At 41.9% G+C, this 12,591-nt stretch overlaps 2 long non-coding RNA genes across 6 annotated transcripts in view; one reads left to right on the top strand and one right to left on the bottom strand.

Annotated features, from left to right (window-relative positions):
* LOC116093883 overlaps positions 1 to 7,501 on the bottom strand; it is a 19,738-nt gene extending 12,237 nt beyond the window's left edge. Inside the window, exons 1-2 of one of the 4 annotated variants that reach the window (XR_004119867.1) lie at positions 7,424 to 7,501; positions 5,789 to 6,185 (exon numbers count right to left, since the gene is read on the bottom strand). This is a non-coding gene — a long non-coding RNA (uncharacterized LOC116093883). Of the gene's footprint in view, positions 1 to 5,788; positions 6,237 to 6,264; positions 6,289 to 7,284; positions 7,301 to 7,423 lie in introns of those variants that run through there. The other 3 variants (XR_004119869.1, XR_004119868.1, XR_004119866.1) reach the window with 3 other exon arrangements.
* Positions 7,502 to 7,664: 163 nt separating this feature from the next.
* LOC116093884 lies at positions 7,665 to 10,343 on the top strand. 2 transcript variants are annotated; one of them, XR_004119872.1, is made up of 3 exons: positions 7,665 to 8,091; positions 9,597 to 9,816; positions 9,941 to 10,343. It is a non-coding gene; the product is annotated as an uncharacterized LOC116093884 (long non-coding RNA). The 2 variants fall into 2 exon arrangements; XR_004119871.1 differs by having other exon boundaries at positions 9,937 to 10,343.
* The last annotated feature ends 2,248 nt before the right edge of the window (positions 10,344 to 12,591 follow it).

The raw sequence follows: 12,591 nt of genomic DNA, 5'->3' as shown, positions 1-12,591 counted from the left end.
CTGCCCCTGCTGCCCCTGCTGCCCCTGCTGCCCCTGCTGCCTCTGCTGCCTCTGCTGCCTCAGTGTGCAGGCTAGAGCAATTGCACGCAGGAGTACCTACCATGGTAAACAGTAATTGCTCAGAAATGAAGAAATGATTAATGATTATTACCTGAGACTAAGACTCGTCTCCTAATTTCCTGAGTTAGTGATCTTTCATAACACCACCGTGCTGATTTTGTAATTAGCATTATCCTAATTTCATAAGGCCCCAAATTTTACAGTAATAAAATATGATGCCTCACTGGAGTCCCAGGCAATTGACTAGGTCTGAATCTTTAAAATATGGCCACTCATGACAGCTTTTCACTCTATGCTTCCGGTTGCCCTCCATACCACACATATCTAATTATTTGCTAAGATCTCTCAATGTCCTTGAAACTATCAAAGTTGGAACTTTGTATACACTGACTTCTAAGGGCTCAGCTGCTTGCTGAAGCTTGGCACACCAAATTTGTGTTGTCCAAGAAGGTAAAATAGGAACAGAAATACGTGGACTCTGGTCAGTTACAGAAAATCTGAGTGGGTATACCTTTGTCCTTGTTGCTGATGTTGATAGAACATTTACATATTTAATAGACTAACAGTTCTTATCATTTGGGTTGTTAAGGAAATAAGTTTAAAATAGATTTAAGAGGAAAAGACAACTTCTGGGCTCACATGCTATGAGTGATATATATTAACCAACTCTTACCATATCGGAGGATCAATAAAGCAAGGCTGTAGCCACATCATTCTCTAACTGGACATCTCTCTGCAAAGTAAACGGATGTTTCCTTGCCACAGACTAGGCCAGATACAGCATGATCTAAGTCCAAATTTGAGCAACTGAATTATTTTTCTCAATAAGGTCTTAGCCACCGTTATCACTATCCCAAGAAGTTGTCTGTGGCCGGAGACTAATGGTCACTCCTCCTTCAGCATAAATTTCCAAATTCTGCTGCCCCGTGTGGAGAGGAAGAAGCATGCTGTCTCTCCACGCAGCGCGCTCCAACAGCTGAGAAACATGGGGTCATTTAGACCGCAGGAGCAATTGACACGTGCTCTCTCCAGAAAGCTCTTCTTGTCTGACAGGAATGGCTGCAAATACCACAGACTTGCCCAGACAACACACTGCAACCGTGCTCTATCAGCCTACTGCTGTGGTCATCAGGGCTTTAGTAAAGCCTCCGGTTCCTCAGGAGTTCCCGTCAGGCCCTACTCCAGCCTACACCTTCTCTAGCTTTTCCAAAATGCAAAGTAACAAACAAAAGCGGTCCCGAAATTCACAAGGGTTGGCTAATAATAAGGATACAAACTTTGCTGCATGGTGTAGGGTTTGCCCTGGTGTCTTCACACGGGCTATCTGAAGTGAACTGAGTGAAGCCTTTTAGAAAATGCACAGATCCACTGTGACTGTGACAGTCCTAATCCTTGATATTAGACTCTGAGGCAAGGGTGAAAAGTAGAGAAGTCCAGTAATCAATCTCCCTCCCTCCCCCTCCCCTCTCTCACCCCCCATCCCCAGTTATCTCTCATGTGGAAGGGGCATGGTGGTGTGGTAAACAGAGATACAGTCCATGCTGGCCTGGAACCCCTGTGTAGCCAAGGATCCCATGGAACTCCTGCTCTTCCTGGCTCTACTCCCCAAGAGATTAGAAGAACATAGCATTGGGTATGTTCTTAACATACTTTTAATATGCTATTACTCCAAAACAATCGAGAGGACCAGGAGATGAGAAATTGCCTTCTCTCTCTGCTGGGGGAGAATTGATCTGGTGTCTTCTATGGCTACAAGCAAGGGATAAATGACCATAGGAAGCACACCACCTTCCTTTCACTTTCTAATTTCTAAATTCCTAAAATTAAAAAGCCCCCTTTCCCTTCCTTGCTAGGAGAGAATGACTGGTGTTTCGAATGGGATGCCGTTTTAAAGGTAGCAATTCAGAGTCCTGAATGGGATCCTGTTTTGAAGGTAGCGTTTCAGAGTCCATCCCCAAAGATGGGCCAACTAAGGAACAGCAGAGACACTTTTGTAGCCTCATTACCCATCACAGATTTTCTCTTTGTTTTTTGATTAACTTTCCCAGGCATAGCTAAAACACACTAAGCGCAATGAAAGGCAGGTGACTGTAATTACACGAGATTGCCCAAAGCTAGAGAAGAAAGGGAGGCAATTCCTGTAATTCAGCTCCTAAGTACCACCTCACCTGAAGGAGTTACTTCACTGGTGTGCAAATCAGACTCTTGAAATGAGTCATACTACTGTTGAGAAAATACAGGAGTTTGCATCCGGCTTTTCTTTTACTCTTAAATACACCTTTTCCTCGTGTCTTAAAAATGTATACGACACTGAGGCAGGAAGGAGAAAAACTATGAAATGGAGACAGATGATAAAAGGTGCAAAGGTGGGTTCTGGGGAGATGGCTCAGTGGTTCAGAGCACTTACTGCTCTTACAGGACCTGAACCCAGTTCTCAACACCCACATCATGGCTCTAACTCCTATAACTACAACTCCAGTCCCAGGAATCAACCCCTTCTTCTGGTCTCTAAGGATACCATACACACATGGTGCCCACAGAGAGAAGCAGGCAAGCACACATACACATACTTCAAAATTTTAAGTTACAAATGCAAGCATAACCTATAAGATACTGTCTAAAATACAGTGTGGACCAAAATATACCCGCTGAGCTACCAAATTAAAGGAATCAATGTCTTGCATGTATATTATGTGGTATTCGATATATCACAGGGGAAATATCCCCTTGATGTCCTGTCTCTCCACTGGAGGTAGATTCTACAAGTTATCCCTTCCCACTGTAGAGCACTTCATCCAAGGTCCCTCCCTTTGAGTCCTGAGAGTCTCTCATCTCTCAGGTCTCCGGTACATTCTAGAAGGTCCCCCCCAACATCCTACCTCCCAAGGTTGCCTGTTTCCACTTTTTTCTGCTGGCCCTCAGGGTTTCAGTCCTGTTCCCAACTACCTGATTATGTTCCAGGAAAACATCCAATTTAAGTCAAAATACATCTTAATTTTTTTTTTTTTTTAGAATTTTCATATCTGTATAGCAAAGGCCCCTGATAGAAAACAGAACACATGCCTGGAATCTATGGATCCTCTTGTTTCCCTCCAGCTCCATCTTCTCATCTAAAACCTTGGTAAGACAGTTAAGAAATAACTGAAGTATCTGAAAGAAAATTCCAGCACTATTTGTGCACAGAGGTCTTATGGGCCCCTTGTGAAGCCAGTACTGGGTCAGGCATTGTGGTCCCCATGATGCCCAGCATCACAGCCTAAACAATGGGATAATACTGTGATTAGGTATAAAGGTCTTCACTGAAGAAAAAGTCAGAGAGCATTTCATGAGCTATTCTTGTCTACTTGCAGGCTTAGGGAATCGTTGGGAGAAGCCATGGTCTCTCTGCTGTCATGGTGATCTCAATAAACAACTAATAAGATGTTTCATCTGGAGGAAGGTGGCCAATGGTGACAGTGCAGGAGGCAACGTCAAGAAGAAATGATTGTTTGAATCATCCTCCATTAGCTGATGTTGACTCCACTGTCAGCATGTGTTTATTGTAACAGCTTTGTGAACATTTGTTAAATGAGTAACTTGTATTAAGTTAATACAAGTTTTCCTTATATTTGGGATGAAACAGAAAACTGTCTTAAATGTTTTCAAATTTTAACTGACAATAGGCTTGATCTATGTTTTGGCTCTAGAAAGCAGAAATGAGGCAGGAGATTGAGGAAGATAACTGTAGATGTGAGTTTCCCTTCAGGGAAAACCAGAGTCACTGACTTAAGAAGTAAAGCCTTTCCTGTGACAATTCAAGAGGCTAAGACTGTGAGATGCTAAGAAACCCTACACTGGGCTCTGGGAAGCTGGAAGGTATGAAAAATGTATCTTCTGTTTTCACAGTGCCAATTTAAGCATGGACTGGTTCTGATATCCAGTGCCAGTATTAAAGTCTTCAACATCTGGGAAATTAGATAGAAGCATTTAGATAGTCAAAAGATAAGGGGAAAGAGGTTTAAAATCACCTCAGGTCACGGGGAGGACTCCACAAAAGTCTGTCTGGTGCTGGTATGTACAGATGTACACACAGTTTTCATCAAGAGGCTAGAACTTGTTCCTGGAAGCCCTGGGTCTGCATGATGACTGTACTGGAACATCTATGTCATAGTTGATGTGGGTATCTCCCGGTGTCTTTGCTATGGAGTGTGTTTGCTCACAAGGAAAACCCTAATAACTCCTAGACGTGACGTCAGTCTTCCAAGACAGGAACTCGCCCTTGTTGACCTTGAGTGAAATGAAGCAGGCCAAGATAACCCCATACTGGAGGAAGGTGTGTCTCCATGAAACGTTGTCCTCTCCCCAGCACCCATATACCTCATATTAGAATGAATCCAAAGGAAAACCCTAATAGCCCTGGTGGCATGTTGCCATAGCAAACACCATGAAGACAGTGTGTGAATGACAGTGCTTGGTAAGCAGCCTTCCATGAGAAGATGTCACTGCTCTAAGATGGATCACAGTCATTATGTCTTAGCTCGGCACAGGAGTCCTAAAACTCAGCCTCCTTGCGCATCAACATGTAGGCTCAAAGACCACAATTCGTGGTGGGCTTTTTTTGTGAGACATTTGTCTTCATAGCTAGGCTAAACTTGCTGAGGCCTTAAGGAAAGATGTGGATAATAAATCTAAACTGTGCCCCAGGGAATCTGTGTGTTCATTTTCCTCTAAAAGTTATATATTTCTTTGCTTTCAAAGAAAAAAAAAATCCACTTAAGGATTTATAGTTTGCTTTTTGTTCTTTTCCTTGTTTTTGTTCCTTGTATCTTCACTGAGTCCTAGGTCTTACAAGGGTTTGACAATCTTCAGGACCCTTTCTGGTACCTTACTTAATTAGGCAAGGGACCCTGATCATCATCTAGGTAACATGTTTGTCTCCGGCTTGCAATAGCTGTACCTCTTGTTGTTTAGCCTCTGGGCCTTTTGTTTAGAATCTCAAGTAAAACATTCCCGCACACACTCACAAACCTGAGTTTTCTATTCAGTCTTGAGTATAGAAGCCAAATCGAAAGATATAATACCAAAGGGAAAGAGAGCGGTGAAGTCTATTTCCAAAATTAACAAATAGAGAACACCTAAAAACTGAATGCCCCAGGGTTCTATTCCATCTTCAAGGAAAACCAGGATCTAGCTTTCCACCCCAGTGTTTTATTCCAGGCTACCTCTGCAGCACAGCCTTTCAATTCTATTATTTAAGGGCCCATTTGAAATAGCCTAACGCCTCGCAGAGCACAGCTCCACGGCATAGAAAACACTATCCAGCACACCTGAATGGGTAGGAACGGTAAAGCTAACAGAAGAGGCTGCTTGTTTGGCAAGTTCCTCCAGGCTATTTGAGTTGAGGCTTCAAGCTGCTAGAAGAAGCCAAACTTCTCAAGGTTTGCAGTGAAAGAAGGAAAGAGCAAAGGGAACAGTCTAGCTCCCAGCACCAAAGCACACCAGCATCAAAGCTCACCAGCGTGCTGCTTCCCACCCATCCTCCCAGCAACCCACGCAGGTCGCGCTCACCGAGTCTCCAAAGTCCAGGGTTACAAATCAAACCATCACTCTTGTAAGAGAAAGCCAGACCCCAGACCAGTAAGTCAGTCGCAGACAGCTACTTGAATTCTCCAGTTGGCCCGTTGTTGAAGTAAACACGTTGTAAAGAAATGAAGCTGTATTTAAGCTGCTGAGGCCTTCCCAACCTTACCTTTGAAGAGGGTTTAGGCCTTGTAGGCTACTGTGCCACTTCGATTTGTGCCACAAAGTTGTATTAAAGTTGGGCTCAGAACTGCCTTGTCTTTAATCCACAATCCATTTTTCGCATAACTTCTAGATGGTAAGATAAATAGAAACCTCATCAGGAAACATTGTGACAGTTTTAACTGGCGTTTACAGAAACGTGGTAACACTCCTTCCTGAATCACGCTCCAGTGTATTCGTTGTTCAGACAGAGATGCGAGGTTAGAGCTCTGTCATTTCCGTGTATGTATATTCATTGGTGAGTGAGTCATCTTATACATCCTCATAACGCTGAGGACCCTCCTCTTCTTCACACGTGCAGGTGATGATCTGGCAAGACAGACACTGTATGCTGGGCCAACCCTCTGGGAAAGAGAGCAAAAGTCAGAGCATTAGAAGCATTCTGATCTATTGTTAGGTACAAGAGAGGTCAGAGAGGCTCACCTGAAATGACGTTACCCCTCCCCCTTCTTTCCTTAGCTTATCTGCTGCTACTGAGTCTGCTCACTTTCTATTAACCCTTACCTTGCCTGCTGGCTCTGGTGAGCATTGTCTGCCCTGTGGACCTACTCCAGACTGATTGGATTTTGTGAGCATCATGCTCTGTTTTATGTACAGACTCTGGATTAATACAGGGCAAAGAGGACAAGGTGGCTACAGCATAGATTTGATTTCAGAAGAAAAGACAGAATTAAAATGTGTCTGTCCAAAACCATCTAACCTCACAAACATACATGTCTTTTCTGTTCTTTACGCTCTGGTGAGTGGTGCTGCTCAAAAAAAAAAAAAAATCACATTATAATCCTGCTCTGCAGCCCTTAAATCTTACTTTAATAAATGAAAAGGAAATGCAACCCCAAAGGAAGAACAACATCATCAACCAACCGGACACCCCAGAGTTCTTAGGGACTAAACCACCAACCAAAGAGTACATGTGGAGGGACCCACGGCTCCAGCTGCATATGAATCAGTAGACTGCCTTATCTGGCATTAATGGGAGGGGAGGCCCTTGGTCCTATGAAGGCTTGATGCCCCAGCATAGGGGAATGATAGGGCAGTGAGGTGGGAGTGGGTGGGTAGGTGGGTGGGAGAGCACCCTCTTAGAAGCTGGGGAGCTAGGGGGGAGGGGAGTTGGGATAGGGAGTTCAGTTCGAAGAGTGGAAACCAGGAAGGGGGATAACATTTGAAATGTAAATAAGTAAAACAGCCAATAAAGAAAAAAAAGAAAGAAAAGAAAGGCCTCTTCTTGTTCAGCTAGGGCAATGTTCTGAGAGTGGACACACACACACACAAGAGTACACCTACACTTCCTAAAGGAAAATGCAGTGTTATTGCTTTATGCAAAAACTCATTTTCTTAGTTGTTTTAGATTGCATAGGACCCACCGCTTAAATTTATACAGCATTTATTATGAAAATGTACTCAGATACATAAATATCTGAGAAAAACAATTTATGTAGTTACCTAGTGTTAATTACAGACATTAGAACAACATTACTGTTGTTTATTTCCATCTCTAATTCAGTGTGGACTGATCCACTAGGATTTCTTTTGCCCGCTTCCTAATTTAAATGTGAACATCATTGTAAAGGCCTTTGCTTACTCGATTTTTCCCTGAGAATCCCTTGTACATCTCATCCCTCTCTGCACCCATCTTAGAGATGAGCTGTCTGGGGTTTTAGGGTATTTTCCTGACCCTTCATCGCAAAGTATTTGATTTTTTCTGTTACTACAGAGTTTTGTGGTCCTGTAATAATAGCAGTTATGATGGCATCTGACCACACTGTCTATATTAATGACAAGACATAGCTGGCCACATTTCTTCACAGATTACTGATCTCATTGATGAGAGCTGTCGGGCTGACTCCTTGCAACTTCCATCTCACAGTAATTAAAAACTAGCTTCTTTAGCAGTTTGAACTTCATTTTGCAGCGACTTGGAAATAGCACATGTGGCTGAAAGAATGTACGAGTCACCTGTGTGGCTTGCGGCAAGAAAAAGGTGTGAAAAGCAAGTGAGGGAGTTAATCACCCAGAGTGAAGGCTCTGGAGCTGTGGCATAGGGCTGCCTGCCTTGTGCATCATATCACTCTGCTGGAAGAAAGAATGTTAAACTACAGAGCTGATGTCACCTCCTAATTGCAGCTGAAGCCCCTACTTAACAGGTCAAAGCTGCGGCAAACACGAATAGAAGAACGAGGAAGGAATGCTAAAACAGTTCGGGAAGCCCATGTGGAACATGACCACTAGAGACAGGAGAAGAGGACAAGGGTGAGAAGAGAATTCACTTTTTATTGCATTCTTTTTTTTTTCTTTTAAAATATTATTTTTTTACACTCTTAGTTTTCAGTTAGGGCACCAAGCGATATCTTTAATCTTTGGCATTTTCAGACATACTTAGCTTTGATTGACCCGCTTGCCTACTTCCTTAATCTGCTCCCCAACCCCCAACTTGTACCCTTCACCTCTCTCCCAGTTTCATGTCACATACGGTTACACTCCTTGCTACTTTTCCTTAATCTGCCCCCTTCATGGCCTCCTTTCTGGTCTCATGACTTGAACCCACATCCTCTTTCACATAACTATACGAACATGGGGAGCTAGTATCCACATGTGAGGGAGATTATGGAACATTTACCTCTTTCTCATCAATATTTTATCTCATCCTCGTATTACTTTAATGACAACAGCAAATATGAAGATGACCAAGCAGTGTTTGTCCCTCCAAGCACTATGGCATCTCAAAAAACTATACACTGGACTGCCTTCTTTGTTCCAGAGTCTCATCCTAGCTTTCTTTGTTCCTGCTCCTCAAAGGTCTCTCTGTTCCCTGAAAATGCCAAAAATTTTTAGCCAGTCTCTGCCAAACTATACCCTGTCAAAGGAAACTTCCAGAAAGCCTTCTGATTTATTGGATATAAAGGAACAACAACTTTCTTTTGTTTTCTTACACATATATCAGCAGACAATGTCAAACGGAACAATCCTTTTAAATCTTCATTGTGCCCAGAAAGGGAATAAGTTTTTCTCAATTAAACAATGAGTTGCAGGGCTGGGGGAATGTAGCTTAGTTCACAGAGAGCTTGCCTAGCATACATTCAGGATCCTGTAAACACAGCCTGGTGGCACACACTTTTCATTCTAGCACTTTGTAGGCAGAGGCAGGTGAATAAGAAGTTCAAGGTCATCTTCAGCTATATAGCAAGTTTCACACAAGTTTTGGATGTGTGAGAGTCTACCTTTAAAAGAACGAGTGGCAAATGTTTGTGTGCATTCTGCACTACCCAAAAGAGAAGTAACCGTGCCAGGCACTAAGGAAGATATAAGATCTTACACCAGAGTTCAGCAAATGTTCGGCCCAAGTGTGCCAGCCAGGCATGAGCCAACCTCTCGCTAGGCGAAGTGCTGTACCCAGCCACTTCTCACCCTGCTGATGTCTGAACATAGGGATGCGTCCAAAATGCTAACACTGTATTTTCAAGGAAATGGTACAACAACTTCGCCCAGCAGGACCTGGGCTAGTGAAAATATGTTCCGTACATTTCTTTAAACACTTTACACGAGTCTGTTCTCAGCTTGGACTGACTGTGCTCCTTCCTGTCTTCATGGTGCCCCAGTTTTGATACTGCTGTGAACCCACGTTTTCTCCTTGTGTTCACACACATGCATTAGAACACCCAGACAAAAGATTTCCTACTTGAGAATTAAATTTTTCACCTTTAGATGGTTCGTAAGGCCAAACTCATTAATCTTCTTCTATTTGCCATTTTCTGCAGTATAATTACACGGCGCCAACCAGTGAAACTACTTGTTAAAGGCTTGTATGATAACTCTGAAGCTGCTCCTTATGCCTGTGTCCTTCTACAGAGATGCTGGTGAGGGAATGCTGGTCCCCAACTCTGTCCTTTTAGAAGCCATCAACTTCAAGGCAACTGCTCAGCATCCAACTGGGCAGTTATTATAGTAGAACTAAGCTCCATGTCGTTTCATAACAAGGTAAATATTCAGAACCTTACTGAACTTTACACCTAAAAGTCATTAAAATTGTAAATTCTGTGGTATGCATTTTTCACCACACTAAAAAAGATTAAACATCTTGGATTTCTTTTTCCCAAGATAGAAACACCTTTATTGCTTCTGCTGATTTTCAAGCAATAAATAGAGGTTCTACAAGATTGTAACAGAGAAGAGCAATATAGATGTAGATAAAAGACCTCTTTGTCACCTTTGCCAGCTGGGATGCTCTCCAGGACAGTCGACAGACAACTTTAGGAACTACTTACTCTTCAGCACAAACAGCGAAGGAATATTACACACATCGTGGAGACTTCAAAATAGGCAGTGGAGAAGATCTCAATTCTTCTCCACACAGAGAATTAGTAGATGTTTTAGGTGAGGAGTGTGACAGTGACCCTGAGATGATCATTACATGCTATAACCAGGTATTGATATGTCATGTTTTACCCCAATAATGTGTACAATTATTATATATCCAATTAAAAATAAAAATATGTTTAAAGGAGTATAATTGTTGCCAGTGATGAGATCTAATTCAAATCATCTTGAACATTAAAAAAAGCAAAAGCATAACTAATGACTAGCTTCAGGGGTCAGAGTCATGAGTTTGCCACATTCTGTATTCTTGTCACCCAAGCTCCGTGATGCCCTTAGGCAGCCCAAGTTTAAGCCTAACAGCCAATTTCTTCTTGCCTATTTTTAGGGGGCTTCAGGGGAGGTAAAGAGTGTGTCTTTGCCTATGTGTGTTCAGGTGGAGGCCAAATGTCAACAACATCAGTGTCTTCTACCGCTCTCAACCCTACTTTTTGAAAGAAGGTCTCTCTCTCTCTCTCTCTCTCTCTCTCTCTCTCTCTCTCTCTCTCTCTCTCTCTCTCTCTCTCTCTCTCTGAACATGGAGTTCACCATTTTGGCTGCGATGGCTGGCTAGTGAACAAATGGGAGGCCTCTGTCTCCACTCAGTAGAGCCAGGATTACAAAGGTATGCTACCTATCAGACCCATATTTTATATGGATGCTGAGCATCAGGTCATTATGTTTACACACCAAGCACTTTGCCCACTAAGACATTTCTCCAACCCATCTTCCTTCCTGTTCTTACATGTTTGATTATTCCTATGGATTAACCATGGTTCAACTGGTGAACCCCAAATTAATTAATATGACTAGGAAAATGGAGCTTCTACCTAAGCAGCTTTAAATCTCAGATGAACCTGTGGAGTATAGAATCTGAGTGCTACACTCTGTCAACAGAAAGGTAGACAGACATTTAAGGCAAAACCTACCCATTTCTCAATTTGATTGGTTCTTTCACCCCTGGCATGAGTTACAGAATTTGGAGGGGTGCTCCTTGAAAAAAAAATTTTAAAGTAGTCTGTGCTAACAGAAGAAAAATGTCAAAACTCTCTTTCATTTCATTTGTAGGTTCTCCTTAAACATCATGGTTTGGGTTTTGCTACCAAGTGTCATTATTGTTAGAGAGCAATTTTAAATTTGAATTATTCATATAAATTTTCCCATTAGTCTTTATATTGTTCAATATCAGTATAACTATAAATAAAAAGATTTAATCTCAAGTGTGGAATCCCCTAAATTGTGCAATTCATATTTCATGACTCATAACAGCAGTGTGTTTCAATCATAGCAGAATCCTGGGAACTAATGCAACCCTTTATTTCCCTCTTGACACATGCAGTTTCTACATTTCTTCCCTTCATCAACTTACTGATGAATGAACAAGGGAAGAGTTAAAGCAAACGTGGTGGCTGTAGTGCTTCCTCCCTACTTTTGTTGCCATTTCAATATAAGTGGTTGGCAAATACACAAAGGTATGACAAGTTTGACAGAATATGGTAGAGTGTCTAAGTGACTCATGGTTCTTAGTCTAGTTTGAAACAGCAGCATAGCCTCTTAGAACTGCCAATGAGTTGGCTTTCTCAGTTACAAATGAACCTCCCTTATACTGACTCTTTTTGAGTTTCACTGGACATCACATCTCAGGAGCCATGAAAACTCTGTGCTTATGTACAAATATGCTTATGTACTTATGAGAACAGCACCCACAAATGAGATAGCTCTATGTCCATGCTTATAATCCACTGGCCCAAAAAAGTACATGTAGAAAACACAAGTTCAATGCCAAGCTTGGTGGCACAAGCCTGTAATCCCAGCTACTCAAGAGGCTGAAGCAGGAGGATCACAAATTCAAGACCAACCTGGGCAACTTTGTGAGACTTTGTCTCAAGGTAAGAGAAAAAGAACAATGGAGAAAGACCTCAGTAGCTAAAAAGAGTTCTGTGAAAAGGCTCAAATGTTCTTAAGGAAATCTACTGTCCAGAAATGGAGGCACTACAAAATGAAGTGGTACATCAAAATAAACCCTTTCCCCTGTAACTTGCTTTTGTCAGAGTATCATAGAAACAGGAAGAATAATTAAGACAGTCTCATGGCAAAAGTTAGATTGTTTCCAAATTTTCAGTAAGACTTTTGTAAATAAATAGTCTTAGCTACTTAGCTGATTATTCCTCAAGCTTGGTTTCTAGAATTACTGAGTTAACAAGCCATGCATTTCTGTTTTCAATGCCAGAGAGTCTTGACAATGTTACACCAGCTTGTACTGATAGCAATATCCAAGAAAACTTACCTCCTTATACTCAATATAGCATTGATTTTTTTTCAATATATTTGCTGGTCTTGAATAAAAAATAGTATTACATATTTCTTGACTATGGCTGATAGGGACTATATTCATAGCTA

This window comes from Mastomys coucha, unplaced genomic scaffold, assembly GCF_008632895.1.
Source record: "Mastomys coucha isolate ucsf_1 unplaced genomic scaffold, UCSF_Mcou_1 pScaffold16, whole genome shotgun sequence".
Taxonomy (NCBI): Eukaryota; Metazoa; Chordata; class Mammalia; order Rodentia; family Muridae; genus Mastomys; species Mastomys coucha.
The sequence above is the reverse complement of the archived record's forward strand: the minus strand, read 5'-3'. Positions and strand labels throughout refer to the sequence as shown.